Below are 12,618 nucleotides of genomic sequence, written 5' to 3'. Positions count from 1 at the left end.
GGTTTGGGTCGTTTCATCAAATATACTAATGAGGCTCATCAATAGCTAAACTATATTATTACCATCCTATTAAAATCAACTTTGCTCACATTTACTTACATATTTTATTATATTTTTCTTAGTGAGAAGGGTAAAGGTGAGACGTTATGTCATGTGGCCTAATATGCATTAATTGCAAGAATTGGAGCATTTTTGGGCTACTTTATCCACAGGAACTCGAAATTGACAAGAAAGAGGGATTTTAGGATATTTTTCTCCATCCTTAACTCCTCAAAGCATTCGAAGATTCCTCCACCATATCTCATCAGCTCTGAGTTCATTGGCAGCCAAGCTAGTGATAGTGAGGACAAGTAATTCTTGAGTTTTGGAGCCAAGTCTCCCTAATTTTTAGGAAGTTGTTGGTAGCTTTAGTTTGTATAAGTAAGAAGGACAAGAGCCATATTAGGATTCATTACTTTTTTGTAACCAAGATGGAATTTAGAGTTGAAATATTGTGACTATTAACCTTATGTTGTATTTGACATTTTGATGATAATGAGAAGGTTTACCTTGATCCAACATTGATTTGACTCAGAGGGTTGAAGCTCTTGCATTAGGGCCTAACCCTAGCAGTAGAGGTTCATCGTTTTGTACATGTATTCTTAAATTAAAATCATAGTTAGTTCTTGAAGTTATTTATGCATTGTATAGTTTAACAAGTATTTGAATGATTGTTTAACCTCGTTTCCATTAGTTGAAGGAGTAGATCATTGGTAAAGTAGTGAAATATAAGACTTTAGAAAACCTTGTGACAATGGTCTCTTCCTCATCTCCATCATGGGATCATGGTTTGAGGGCCCCACTGCCACAATCCAAAAATCAAATTTATCTTATGATCATTGCATAGCTTACGATCATTGTTGAACAGATCATTTTTGATGATTTCATGGAAGAACATGCAATTGTCAATTTGTTTCATGAGTTTGTTGAAGATTAAGAAGGCATTTCATTTCATAGATCTAGTCATTAGTCATCAATAAATCATTTTTCGCAAATTCATCTTATATTTTCCCTATTTATATGAATTTATGCATAAACAGGGAAAATTTTAGGGGCTAAATTCACATATGGGCTAGTTTTCCATGCTTTTTCCAAAAAAAAAATCGCCAATTTCCATTTTTTATAAAAATGATTCACCCAAATTTTATAGTATAAAATTTTTTCACCTTAAAAATCACCAAAAAATTATATAAATACTATAAAAAAATATTATAAATTTGAATATTTTTACAAAAATATTGTCAAACATATTATAGATTGAATATGATGGACTACTTCAAGATAAATTTCCATCCTTAAAATTTTCCCTGTGCATAAATGAAGAGAATAACATGTTTTGTTGCAATGATTTTGATACGCAGGGAGGAACTCATCCCATCAGCCTCACCTAATTCTTCTCCACCTTCTGCCAAGGCCTACCAACCCCTCATCCAAATTTGTGTTTTGTAGCCACCTTGGACAACCACCTTGGGAAAATCAAACCATCCTAAAGGTTTGGGCTAAGCCTTGGGTAATGTGCACCTCCCCTGCACCCTATTTCACCATCAAACATCTTTCAAACACTTCATTTCACCTTCCCTACCTTCCTATGCCATTCAGCTGACTTCATGTAGAAAACAAGGACATCATGTAGTAAACTTGGACATCCTATAGTAAGCTAGGACATCATGTAGAAATTTCTATAGCACCTACTGGTTCTCCTCTAGCAACCTGTCTAAACCTGATTTGAGTAGAATTAATATTATGAGCATAGGGTAGGCCCTCCACTTTACAACCATGCCTCTCAATAGACCAACTCTTCCATCCCTTTCTCCCCTGCAAATATCAAATTGTTTAACTTGGCATTTACATTTGTAAATCATTAATCAAATGCATATTTTTCTGCCATTTCAACGTGAGATAGCTAACGCATGCATACGTCAACCATAGAGTGATAGGATAACTTCCCATGTCCACTTAGACCAAATAACCAGATGATAGAATACAAGGTTAGATTAGTTATTTTCTGCAAATAATGTGTGTCATTTCTTAGCTAGATTATTTCATGGCAGCTCATAACACTTTCCATTATTTCCTAAGTAGGAAAGCATTTACTTTCTTTCATTAAAGATTAGTTGTACATTATGTCAATAGTGAGACTCCTTCCTGTCAATAGAAGACTGATTTGAAAACCCTTGTGGTCTATTGCCCCAGTTTAAAAGTGACAAGAGTAGAGTGTTGCATCTACAATGCATATAGCACTATCACCTCCAAGTTTGTATAGAACCCTGGGTTGATAAAGTAAATTTGGTATCCCTAGGAGTTACAAAATCCTTGCTACAATACTGAGGCTCATCAGTAGTGTCAAAATCTCATTGTATCTAGGGCATAAAACTCTCTCAGGAACCCTCCCCTATCACTCACCAACAATTTGTAGATGACAATATGTTATATGGAAAATCAATGTTAAAAGAAGCTAAGAAATTTGGTTCCATCCTCGAGGAGTTTTAATAGGCCTCAGGTATGCTTATCAATGGGGACAAATTTGATATCTTCTATTTCAATACACATCCAAGGGTGCAAAGCCATCTGGCTCAGACCATCGACTTCAGATTTGGATAACTCCCAAGGACTTATCTCGAGGTACCGTTGGTATCTAATTCCTTAAAAATAATCTATTGGAAATACATGTTGAGTTGTATAGACCAAATTCTCTCTAGATGGACCTTCAGGGTCTTGAATTCTACTGGTCAGCTTGTCCTTTTAAACTAATTCCTTGAGGACATTCCAATTTACCAACTCTCATCACCTTCGTCCCCTCGTGACATTTATAAAGATCTAACAACCAAATTTTAGAGATTTCTTTGTTCATGGGCTTAGATTGGTCAGAAATGGGATCTATTGGTTGGGGATAAATTATGTAAACCTAATTTCCATGAAGGCCTTGGGCTGAAGGACCCAAATCTTGTGTCGCGTTCTCTTAGCACTTAAGTGTGGTGGCATTGGCTACGTGGTGAGCATGAGATCTAGAAGGTCCTCTGGTCATTTAAATACAAGTCAACTAGCTGTCATGATCCTCTGAATGATCGTCACATTTTTTTTAATGGCTCATATATTTGGAATCAAGAGAAAGCATACCAGGACATAATATAGGGTCATGGTTTCTGTGAATTTCAGAATGGATGCAAAGACACATTTTGGGCGGACCCCTAGATGAAACACCGTAGAGTAAAATAGGAAGAGAACCTTCGAGATATCTAGGATTTTACCACTCATTTGGGAGCTAAGAGGGTTAATGAATTCTAGAAAGAAACTAACCAGGTGTCGAAGTGGAGAGAGTGGAAATCCCCAACACACTGGCCATCCCATGTTCCACCCTTGGATTGGGAAGCCCCAGTCTTAATCCTCCAGCAACATCACATTTTAAACAATGGGGGACTTGAGAAACTTCGATGGGTCCATCTTCCATAAGGTATGTTATCTCTAAAATAAGTTTATTCAATTATGTCTTCCTCCATGGACCCGGATCCTAAACCTTTATGTAAACGAATCTAGTATTCCAGTCTCTAGCCAAAGCTTTTTTTCTTTCTCTAGTTAATTGGGCATGGAAAACTTGTGGGACAAAATCAGGAAAAAATAATTTTGTGGTCCTTCCCGGTGTCCCCTTTGTTGCAAGGAGGAGGAAACAACATACCATTTACTTAAATTTTTCTCAAAGGAAAAGGAGATCTAGGATCAAATTGCAACACTGCTTGGGGTTATTGCCCAGTCGGTAAATTATTTGAGAGAATCATTGGAGTTGTGGCACTCAATGTGTTTTAAGAAACCCATAATAAATAGAGTTTGATGCATATAACAGGGCTTTTTCATATGTAATCTTTGAAAAGCAAGAAACATGGAATTATTTCACTCATAAACCATCCATAACAATAAGGTGAGGAAGATAATAAAGTGTAACATAAAAGAATCAATTTCTATCTCTAGATGGTCAGATGATGACTCAAAAGATGAGGGTATGCAACCCACTTACATATCCACCAACCCAACATCCATGACGTGTAATTTGCTTGATACCTTCCTCTTTCCCCTGCTGAGGTTTTTTAAGATTAACTTCGATGGCACTTCAAAAGGAAACCCAGGACTCACTAGATTAGGGGGTGTAATTGACAGAGATGAATGTTTTTGCAGCCTGATGTGGTAGTTCTACCAATAATGTGGCTAAATTCCTGGTGTTGGAGAAAGCGTTGCAAGTTGTAGCTGAATGGGATTGGAAAAACTGCATGTCATCGGAGATTATCAAGTTGTAATGTCCATGTTGTAGAATTTAATTAACGGGTCCTCCCCATATAAGGTAATCAAAATTTCGAGACTTGAGCTTATAGGAAAACATATCAACTCCTGATTTCCCTCCTTTGAGTATGTAATCACTAAGCATGTGGAATATGAAGGTAATAAAGCGACTGACCAACTAGCTAATTGGGGTAGTGATCACGAGGGTCAGGGATTCCTCAAGGAATGTCCTTCAACTTCACAAGATTCCCACCTCGTGGAATTTAGCAGGATCGTGCCGTCAGACGAGGTATCCCCAACGGGGGTGATAAATATGGAAAGCAACCGTACACATGGTCGATGATGTTAAACACTTGGAATTTGATGTAGGGGCCTACCTCCTTATTCTCTCATTGTGTTTTAAGTATGGGAGGTGTTAATGTAGTGCATATAAAATTCCCATCATCCTCGTTGGGTGTGGAAGTGGGCGAACATCACTAGTATATGGAGGGTGGAGCTCTTCTAGTCTGGCATGTAGTGTGGATTTTATGGTGGTATGATGGGCATCGATTGAGCTCTGGTAGCAATATTAAAATCTGCATCTGGAACCCTATATTGGAATGTTGGCACTTCCACTATCGGCACCCCCTCCCTAACATCAGGGTCATTGAATTGGGTGATTTATTTTCTCGTGTTTTGCCTTTGATTTTTTTAAGTGGGATAAGAGTTTGACGTCTGGTTATTGGGTCGACTCGTGAGCCTTATTGTGGGTGGTTGGGTATCTTCACTCTTGGTTTTCCTATGTCTCTATAGGGTAGCAAGTCTACCCTCGCAAGCGGATTCCTTTGGGGTTATGCATTCTTAAGCGACTTCCATGACAGAGGTGTTTCTATCCTTAGGTATTTTGGTTAGTGCTATTTATGTGAGGGGTTAGGGTTTTTGAGTCGAGTGTTCAATGTCTTGTCATTGGATTGTTCTCTTAGCTTCCTATAGTTCTCCTTGTTATGTTGGTAGGAGACTTTCTGGTGTGGTTGGGGAGTCTCTTTGCAGTCATATTTTTGGGGTGTGTTAATAATCGTTGGCTAGTTCTGCCTCTACTTGCCACCATTGGTTTTGATATAATGCACCATGAGGCAGGCAACACTTGTTCCCTTACCCCATCTAAGCAAATTTTGTCTATTTAGGGGGGTCAGTGTTTACACTTGCAAGTGGAAATGGCAGCAAAGGAGCCTCCGATTTCTGGTCAGGGTGGTTGAACCAATAGCCACTTGAGCCAGACAACTTCTGGGGCTTGTGGTGGCTCATGGTGGTTTGTTGGTTGGTTGTGGGGGAGAACCTCACAGACTTTGAAGAGGAGTGCAGTGACAAGAGAAAGCGAGACATCCTAGGTGTGGGGAAACAACGGAGCATCACTATTGTTTGGAAAATTTTCAGGATTTGATCCAGTCTATACTAGACAATTTAGAAACTGTAGAGAGAGAATGGAAGGGAGAAAATGTAGAGCTGATTGCTATGTTGAACAAGATGCATTAATTTCCGTGTCATGTTGAGGAGCGGTTCATGGTGGTATGGCATGGTCAGAATCTGTTATCCGAGAAGCTAGAGAAGCTGGAGTCATGGATGGCTCACTTCGAAGAGCATGTACAATATTCCTTCCATCCTCCTCCTCCTCCTCAAGGGATTGCTCCAAACAATCTCATTTCTATTTCTTCCAATGAATGAGCATGGTTAAATGTGTCTTACTTGCTTTATGTGTGTTCTCGTGGTTTTGGCCTCCTAGGTTGTGGATTGTGTCTCTAGTTGTTCTTTTTTTTATTTGTCATATGTTGATCGTGATAGTTAACAAACCCGATCAAGGTAAGACTACCTCCATTTTTCTATTGATATACTTTTTTTTTTTTATAAATGAATAAAACTTCAACTTATATATATATATAACTTAAATCTACTTATTAAATAAAAATTATAAATATATAAAATATGTCTTTAAAAAACACACACTGTATTATATTATAGTTGATTTGATAGCAATAAATTTGACTTTGAATCAAATAATTTAGTTCTTCTTGATATTACCACAAGCTAATATATCAAAGGATTAAGTTAAGAAATATTTTAATCTATAAGCATTTCCTTCTAAAATAATTTGTTAAATTATTACATAGCATTGGGGACAGGGAAAATTGTAAGGATGGATATGTATTTGAAAGTTTAGAAACCTTGGAAAATATTAGTAATATATAGTAGACAATTTATAGAAATTTTGACGATATTTTTTTTTAAATATCTAAAATTTGAATTATATTATATTAGTCTATATAAGATCTTGGTGATTTTTAAGATAGAATAAAATCATACTATAAAACTTGGGCGAATTATTTAAAAAAAAAATAGAAATTGGTGAATACTTTTTTTGGAATGAGTATAAAAAATTATAGCCCACCTGAGAATAGTAGCCCCTAAAATTTGCCCTGATTGCGAATACATTTATTGAGAGATTCCCGATATTTAAGGAAATATTGTTGAAAAAATTATGCTTTACTTAATTTCATTAGATTGACAAACAATGTTTTTTTTGGGACCATTGACACATAATGACTAGTAAATAAAACATGTTTCACAAGTCATTTCTAGAATCAAACGTTATTTGTTTTTGTATTACTTAATTTTATTAGATTGAAAAAAACAATTTTTTTGAGACCATGTCATTTCGAGAATCAAACATAAATGAAAAAAATGAAAAAAAATCATCTCTTTTTTATTAATCGACTTAACCTTACTTGACAAATCTACAATAATATTAACCTTTGTTAATTGTGAATCTTCGAGACATACCACAATATATATTTCTTCTAAGGTATACTATTATCACTACAATCCGAGAGACGGGTGCACTAGAATGAATAATAATCACACATGAAGCCTCATTATGACTGAGACATGTTGTTCAGGGTCAATACCCTGTTATCATGAGAGAAGTTAATAAGATGATTACGAAATCCCTGTTGTTGAAAGGGAAGTTAATAAGATGATTACGATAGTGGCATAAGTGTGGTTTAACAGAGATTTATAACTAGCATTTGCATCATATGTTGCAAAGGAAATGTTGTAAGGCATAAATTTGAGAAGAATAGTGAGATATACAAGATCATTGAATATAAAAGTTAGTAAACAAAAAATAGGGTAGATTAGTGAGAAAGAGTAAGAGTAAGTCTGTGAGTTTTGAGGACAAAGGAGGAATAGGGAATGCTTCCAAATTTGTCAAGAGTTGCAGAATGGAGAAGAGCTACAAGCTAGTAACCATGAAAAACTCAAATGCTCTATAAGAGTGTCTCTTGAAAATTGAACTGGAATTGTCATCTGAGTATTAGGCACAAAGTCTAAGGCGAAATTCATTTGACGTCTTGCACAAACAAATCTATGTACCTACTTGGGAAATGGCATCAAAGTGTCCTCAACAAGTAGACTTTTATTGACATATATTAAATTGAATTTCTTCTCCTTAGGACAATGAATACCATTTAAATCTAAAAATTCAAATTCCACATTCTCATTCAATGTAGAATTGCAATCTTGATGGAGGTGATAATACAACCTCAAAAGATGGAGCGTTGCAAGTTCTTTCACTTAAAAATTCAGTTTCTCCATCGTAATGGTCATCAAAATCTATCACATTCCCTTGCATAATAGTTTCAGCCTTATGCATTGGTTTTTCATATCCATCAAACATCAATAACCAAATTCATAAGTGCAATTCTGTAGTATGAACATGGAAACTAGATTCTACCTAGTAAATTTACTTGTTGTAAGAAGAAGCAATAAGGATTTGAAAAATATTCACTGGAAAAAGTAGAAGATCAATTTGAGAGTAAAACTATGTGACCTTTTAGTTCTTCAAAGATTTAGCTTGAATATTTGAGCTAATTTCCTTGAAACCATTCGGGATGGGTGTTTCTTCTTGGAAAAGCGAGTCAACAACTGAAACTGGACTAGGTTATTATGACTTCTCATTATTAAATTCTGAAGTTCTAGATTCGGTGGTGGGTGCTCTGATTGAGTCCCCTAGAGATAATCCAGTTAATTAGCTACTAGCATGACCCACAGGATAAAAACATAGAATAGATGTAAAGAATGCGAGAATAAAGTGCTTGCAGAGAATTCAAAAGTTTATCTTTCCACATAGAAAAAGTATTGTAGAAAGGGAAAAACTGATGAGAATTTTATCTCAGTTACATAAACAACGTTATAACCAAATTGCAATGCATCACTTTGCATAGAAGTAGGGGAGTAGAGCACCATCTTGCCAACTGAATAGAAAAATATTGGTATACATAAAAATGTTTAATGGAAACTTGCCAAAATGTTAAAGTTTGCTCCTAAAAATATCTCTGATAACACTACTAGTTCCATTTATTGGATACATTCTCTGGAAAAGAAAAAGGCATGCAATTTTCAACTCTCCTGCAACCATGAAATAAACGAAACATGCAGACTAAAAAATGAAAAAGGTCGTTGAGATGGCCAACTGAAAAAAGGCTCTTAATGTCAAACTGACAAGCAGAACTTGGGTTGCATGCTTAGGAATTTGGTCAGCAGAAACATAATTTGAACCTGGGGTACAAATTCACTTTTAGGGCTTAAGCCCAACCCTATCTCCATAGAATTTTCCTGACTCATTTTATTCACTATACAATGCATAAAACCAAGTCAATAAAAAGAATCTCTTTTTTAGATTTAACAAGATATCCATTTAATAAATTTAACTTACAATTGTTAGGTTACAAAAATAACAACTTTAGAACCAAGGATAAGAAAATGAAACAATAGGAAACCGAATGAAGAGGAATTCATAGAAGAAACATTTGTTATTATAACAAAAAAGAGAAAAACACATATGAAATATTATCACAAAAAACAAAACATCTAGCACTATATATATATCAACAACGCAATCGAAGGGACAGAGTCCTTGGAATACAGTGGTGAGTAATAATTGTTATGCAATCTTATTCACGAAGATCTACGAGGGAACAAAGCAGTGCAAGAAAATTCCTTGAATCCTTTTATAAACAACTAAAAAGAAATCATAAATGTCTTGGAAAATGTTAACAAGGTAGAATTATTGTCATCAGGCTTTATGTGCCATCTTTAGCCTATTGTAGTTCACCATTCATAGTATCAGTAGCCTGAAGTTCAACTTCCATCTTTGTTGTTTTTTCAATCAAGACTCTAAATTGATGCTCTGTGTTATTAACTCACCTGGACATTTGAGCACTAAATCTTTAATTATCTAATTAATTAATAATGACTATTGTTTTGACATTATATGAATAAGTTTAAAGTTATGGGAAACTCTTGGGATTTGGAAGTAGCATATTTATAAGCTAATTTAGTATATTCACATTAAATAATTTTGAATTTTTTTATTAAATGTCATGCATATTAATTTAAGACTATGCTCTAGGCCTAAGGCCATGCCTACCTCTAATAAATTTTGAATCAAAATCCATTTTCTTAGTCTTTCTTTCACACAAAGATATACCAAATGAATTTCTAATACTCTATCACACAGAAATTTAGCAATGGGTCAACAATGAGCTCTCTCATACACATAGATAAAATTTATAAAAATACAATTTTCAATCCAATCTCTCACACGAAGTAGATAACAAATCTTGGCATTCACGATTTATTCATTCTCAGGTATATGATAAATTGGCATTCAACTTGATAGAAAGAAATGGTTCTAAGGGATAGATATGAGGTGGAGAATTCATAGGTGCGAGATATTACTACACACCTGAACTATAAGAATTCTCAACAATGTAAAGAAAAGAATATAAATCAGTGAGAAAATAAATAGAGGCTTTCGCGAAAGTGAATGCTAAGAATCCATAAATAAGAGTCCCAAACTCCTGAGTAGATTTATTTTCCAAATTTGATGCATTCAACTCCAAAAAAAACTAAAATTTAACCAATGTCTCAAATAATTGTTCTATGTAACTTTAAACTAAAGTGGTGAACTCTTAAGAGTAAATCTTTGGCTTATCAAACTAAGAACAAATGAAACAATTACAATGTCAAAATTTCCAATTCAAATGTAGATGCCACTTGAAGAGGTGATACACACTAATCATCAATAAAGTTTTACTAGAAAATTGTACATTTTATCTAAAATACATGTAGTTGAGAAATGCCTTTCGGATTAATCACATCATTAGGTTTTTGTTTATTTCTTTGATTAATCTGAAAGGAATTTTTCTACTATATGGATGACAAAAGTATCAGATCTAACATACATGCAGTTGTAAAATAAATACTTCTAATGGTTTATTTCTTTTTCTATAATACAATTAGTTTATTTAGAAAACATATATCAATCATCAAGGCTGACTACAATATTATGAAATTTTTAGTGAAAACTTGGCAAAATGTTAAAGTTTGCTCCTCAAAATATCTATGATAACACTACGTGTTCCATTTATTGGATACATTCTTTGGAAAAGAAAAAGGCATGCAATTTTCAACTCTCTTGCAACCATGAAATAAACGAAACATGCAGGCTAAAATGTGAAAAAAGGTCATTGAGATGGCCAACTGAAAAAAGACTCTTAATGTCGAACTAACATGCAGAACTTAGGCTGCATGCTTAGGAATTTGGTTAGTAGAAACATAATTTGAACTTGGGGTACAAATTCACTTTCATGGCTTAAGCCCAACCCTGTATCCACATAATTTTCCTAACTCGTTTAGTCACTATTCAATGCATAAAACCAAGTAAATAAGATAAATCTATTTTTTATATCTAACAAGATATCCATTTAATAAATTTAACTTACAATTGTTAGGTTACAAATTGACAGCTTTAGAACCAAGGCTAAGAAAATGAAACAATAAGAAACAGAATGAAGAGGCATTCATAGAAGAAACATTTGATATTATAATGAAAAAGAGAAAAACACATATGCAAGATTATCACAAAAACCAAAACATCTAGCACTATATATATATCAACAACACAATCATAGGGACAGAGTCCTTGGAAGACAGTGGTGAGTAATAATTGTTATGCAATATTATTCTTGAAAACCTATGGGGGAACAAAGTAGTGCAAGAAAATTCCTTGAAGCCTTTTATAAACAACTAAAGAGAAATCATAAATGGCTTGGAAAAAGTTAACAAGGTAGAATTATTGACATCAGGCTTTGTGTGTCAGCTTGAGCTTGTTGTAGTTCACCATTCATAGTCTCAGTAGCCTGAAGTTCAACTTTCATCTTTGTTGTTTTGTCAATCAAGCCTCTAAGTTGTTGCTCCTTGTCGCCTTGAATAACTGCCACCTGAGCATGCATTCTCTGCAACTCTTGCAGGGTACCAACAAGTTCCTCTCTTAGAGCTACATGTGTTGCACCCACCCTCTGGTTATCCATCGCAAGCCTTTGTAACTCTTCATGTTGACCTGCCAATCTCCATTCCAGAAGCTCAATAGGAGGCAATTGATCCAGAGGATGTGGCCCTAAAGGATGACGGATAGCTGGACCAAAAAGGTCAGGAACCATGCCTGGGTGTCTTGCATGTGATCGTGGCATGTGTCCTCGACCTACCATTTCTGTAAAGGTATTGCATTGTCTAAACATAATTGAAAATTTTCATAAATTAGATGAGAATAAACCATTTTCTAAATAGCTCGTCACTATTATTCTATACCACTATCCAAGGTGTTATAACTGATATTCTACACCACTATCCAATGTATTACATATATTCTATCCCACTATCCAATGTATAACAGATATCCTATCCCACGTATAACTCTCAGATGTATTCTATCATACAAAAACCGAGATGAACTAGGAAATTTCATTCAAAGCAACCAATATTCTATCGACAATACCTACCATTGCAAAGAAACCATTAAATTCTATACATTCAAAGAAAAAAGAGTTGCAATGTTAGTTGAGCCTCAGATATCAGTAACTGTAAGAAAACCCTAGATCATTTTAGCACCATATCTCAAGTAGTCATAGGGACAAAAAGTAGTCATACAAACAACATCAATCCAACAAGAAACATGGATTTACAAATGCAAAAGGAAGATTAATGAAGAACCTGGGCAGATCGATTCCTTGGTGACTATGAAGCAACATATTGAAGAATATCAATGAATCTGGCTTGCATATAAATTGTAGACTTCTTCCCATAAAGAACGATCATGTCTCCTGCCCTTGTCTTTAATTCAAGTAAATTCCTGTCAATATATGTCTCATGTTATGCTACAAAAGGCTTAACGAAAGGTTCATCCTTGGAAGATAGTGGTGAGTAACAATTGTTATG

General features: G+C 34.8%; 1 pseudogene; it reads right to left on the bottom strand.

The window, feature by feature from the left end:
• Positions 1 to 11,462: 11,462 nt before the first annotated feature.
• LOC149216158 (protein FLX-like 2 pseudogene) lies at positions 11,463 to 11,891 on the bottom strand (annotated as a pseudogene).
• Between the last annotated feature and the right edge of the window lie 727 nt (positions 11,892 to 12,618).

This window comes from Pinus tabuliformis, chromosome 1_1, assembly GCF_031772625.1.
Source record: "Pinus tabuliformis cultivar Carrire ecotype Pingquan chromosome 1_1, CPIR1, whole genome shotgun sequence".
NCBI classification, from domain to species: Eukaryota; Viridiplantae; Streptophyta; class Pinopsida; order Pinales; family Pinaceae; genus Pinus; species Pinus tabuliformis.
This window is presented reverse-complemented; position numbering and strand designations above follow the sequence as displayed.